Here is a 3,937-nt window from a genome sequence, read left to right on the forward strand (position 1 = left end):
GAATAAGAGCTAAAAAAATCGGATCAGCTAAATAGAAGCTGTTCTAAACATCTAGAATAAGTTGAACCAAGAGTCAAAGAAGAGCTTTAACAGAAAGCCGATCAACAAGAAAATTGTAGGCAAGAGAAAGAAACAGACATTCAGAGTAAATGCATCAAGAAATTCAGATGCCTAATCACCAACAAAAAAATTACAAGCCATATGTTCTAGTTTGCTAGCTGCCAGAATGCAACACACCAGAGATGGATTGGCTTTTAATAAAAGGGGGTTTATTTTGTTGGTTCTTCAGAGGAAAGGCAGCTAACTTTCCACTGAGGTTCTTTCTTATGTGGAAGGCACAAGATGGTCTCTGCTGGTCTTCTCTCCAGGCCCCTGGGTTCCAACAACTTTCCCTGGGATGACTTCTTTCTGCATCTCCAAAGGCCTGGGCTGAGCTGCTAGTGCTGAGATGAGGAATGCCAAGCTGCTAGGCTGTGCTACATTGCGCTCTCTCATTTAAACACCAGCCAATTAAGTCAAACGTCACTCATTGCAGCAGACACGCCTCCTAGCTGACTGCAGATGTAATTAGTAACAGATGAGGTTCACGTACCATTGGCTTATGTCTGCAGCAACAGGACTAGGTATGCTCACCTGGCCAAGTTGACAACCGAATCTAACTAACACACCATACTAAGAAATAAGAGGATAGGGCCCAGTCAAATAACAAATTAAACTTTGGATGAGACACAACATTTGAAACAACTAATCAGTGATGTTCAAACAAATCTAAATCAATTCAAGGAGAGGAAGGAAAATAAGGATAAGGAGTTAAAGGATATTGAGAAGATATTCTGTGAGCATAACAAAGAATTTGAAGCATGAAAAAAACAAGAACTTATAGGAGTGAAATGCACAAGAGAGCAGATTTAAAATATACTAGATTTGGCTTAGAATGAAGGACAGCAGTTTGATGGAGCTATTGGTCTGAAGCAGGAGCCTAAAAAACTGTCCTCCTATGGTCTGTTGGCCATTTCAGAACTTTGGAAATTTTATGGTCAATTCATTGGAAAGAAACATCCAATTCATTGGGGAAAGATTTGAGCTAATATTTATTTGTGGTCTTTATAAAACTATGACTCTAAAATATAGGGATCCTTTATTTAACTTGCTCAATCAAATTATAAGGCAGTTAAAATTATTACCTAAAACCACTGTGGAAGGATTTTCCACCCAAAATAATGAGACAGCTCTGGATTATGACCTTTTGAGTGGTGTCCCTTATTGTATGATCAGAGCCCTAACTTGTATATTTTGAACTTTATTTAATAGTGAGAAAATTCTTGTTTCCAAAAATGGAATATCTTTTCCTTCTTTCAGTTAATTTGCCTTTGAAACAATCATAATGTCTTTTGATTCTGTTATGGAACTCTATTTACCTAATATGGCAATAATAGGCCACAAAAATTTTTGAGTTGTTTATTGGGTTTTGAAAGTGCATCTTTATTATTGACTTTGTTTGAAAAATTTGACTTCACTGGACAGATACTAGTTAATTAAATGTAATGATCTTCATTACATGAAAGACATAAATTTTACTAGATTTTTTTTCCTGGAAAAAGATATCAAGCATTTGGGAAATAAATTCTATTTTCTTTAGTAAGAAAATGAGGAGAACTTTCACTTATTTTGAGAAGAAAAGTGAACTTTTATATTGTTTATTAATATTTTGCCAATTAATTTTTGCAACAAATGTCTGATAAAAGATTACTATCCCGAATTTGTAAAATGCTTGTGTTAAGTAACTAAAATCTAAACATATGTGCTTAAAACGTAATTGGACAAAGTCCATTTATAGACAGATAGACAGACTTAAAAGAAGATAGAGTTCAGTTCCTGGTGCCTGACCATGCAAAAAAAAAAAGTAGACAGAGGTGGCTGATAGTTAAAAGTGTTCCTCTTAACTATAAATAAATGAAATAACAAGGAAAAATTAATCTTTAAATTTAATACTTAACATATTTTAAAATAAATTTAGAATTATAAAAAGATAAAAATACACTAGAGGCACACAACAACAGATCTGAGCAAGCAGTTGAAATGATCCAAGAATTAGAGAACAGGTTATCAAAAATCTTACAGACATAAGAACAGATATGGAAAAAAATTCGAGCAGGGTTTCAGGAAATTGAAAGACAGCTCAAAGTACACAAATATATGTATCATGACTGACCCAGAAAGAGAAGGGAAAGGAAAAGGGGCAGAAAAAAGTATCTGAGGAAATAATGACAAAAAGTTTTCCAACTCCTAAGAAAGACATAAATGTACATGTCCAAGAAGTGCAACATATTCCAAACAGAATAAATCCTAACAGATCTACTCCAAGACACATACTAATCAGAATGTCAAATGACAAAGACATAGAGAGAATTCTGAAAGCAGCAAGAGAAAAGCAATCATCACATACAAGGATTCTCAATAAGACCAGGTGCTGATTTCTCATCAGAAACCATGCAGGAGAGAAGGCAACAGTATGATATATTTAAGATACTGAAAGAGAAAAACTTCCAGCCAAGAATTCTTTGTCTTGCCAAACAGCCATTCAAAAATGATGGAAAGTTAAAAATATTCATAAAGAAACAGAAACTGAAAGAGTTCATGAACAAGATACCCGCCCTACAAGAAATACTAAAGGGAGTTCTACAGACTGAAAGGAGAAGACAAGAGACAGATATTTGGAGGAGAGTGTAGAAATGAAGATTATTGGTAGAGGTAACTAAAAGTGTTTAGAGACAAAAATAAGATATGACATATAAAGACCAAAGGATAAAATGGTTGAAGCAAGTACTGCCTTTATAGTAATAACGTTGAATGTTAATGGATTAAACTCCACAATTAAAAGACACGTACTGGAAAAGTGGATTAAAAAATGTGACCCATCTATATGCTATCTACAAGAGACCCACCTTAGACCCAAGGTTACAAATAGGTTAAAAGTGAAAAGTGTAAAAAATATTTCATGCAAACAGAAGCCAAAAAGGAACTTGGGAACCTGTAATAATTTCAGACAAAATAGACTTTAAATGCAAAACTGCTAAGAGAGACAAAGAAGAACATTATATATTAATAAAATGGCCAATCCAGCAAGAAGAAATAATAATAATTAATATTTATGCACCTAACTGGGTGCCCCAAAATGCATAAGACAAATGCTAACAAAACTGAAGGGAAAAATACATGTCTCTACAATAATAATAGGAGACTTCAATACACCAGTGTCATCAATAAATATAACATCTAGACAGCGGATCAATAAGGAGATAGAAAACTTGAATAAGGGAGAAATGAACTAAACCTAACAGACATGTACAGGACATTGCACCCAAAATACAGGCTACATATTCTTCTCAAGTGCCCATGGATCATTCTCCAGGATCCACCACATTTTGTGTCACAAAAGAGGTCTCAATAAATTTAAAATAAATTGTAAAAGATTGATATTATGCAAAACCTTCTTGACAGAAAGGGGGAAGAGAGAAATGAGAAAAAATAAAGTGTCAATGGCTGAGAGATTCCAAACAGAGTTGAGAGGTTATACTGGAGGTTATTCTTACATGTTAAATAGATATCACCTTTCTAGTTAAGGCTTAACAGAGAGGCTGGAGGGAACTGCCTAAAAATGTAGAGCTGTGTTCCAGTAGCGGTGTTTCTTGAAGATGATTGTATAATGATATAGCTTTCGCAACGTGACTGTGTAATTGTGAAAACCTTGCGTCTGATGCTTATTTTCTCTACCTTATGGACAGATGAGTAAAACATATGGATTAAAAATAAATAAATAATAGGGGGAACAAAGGTCAAAATAAATTTAGTAGATTGAAATGCTAGTGATCAATGAATGGGAAAAGAAGGGGTATGGTATGTATGAATTTTTTTTCTGTTTTCTTTTTATTTCTTT

General features: G+C 34.1%; 1 non-coding gene across 1 annotated transcript; it reads left to right on the forward strand.

The window, feature by feature from the left end:
• The first annotated feature begins 924 nt into the window (after nucleotides 1–924).
• Nucleotides 925–1,061, forward strand: LOC143672362 (small nucleolar RNA SNORA2/SNORA34 family). The gene has a single exon (XR_013169816.1). It is a non-coding gene; the product is annotated as a small nucleolar RNA SNORA2/SNORA34 family (small nucleolar RNA).
• The last annotated feature ends 2,876 nt before the right edge of the window (nucleotides 1,062–3,937 follow it).

The sequence above is a fragment of the Tamandua tetradactyla genome, chromosome X (genome assembly GCF_023851605.1).
Source record: "Tamandua tetradactyla isolate mTamTet1 chromosome X, mTamTet1.pri, whole genome shotgun sequence".
Taxonomy (NCBI): Eukaryota; Metazoa; Chordata; class Mammalia; order Pilosa; family Myrmecophagidae; genus Tamandua; species Tamandua tetradactyla.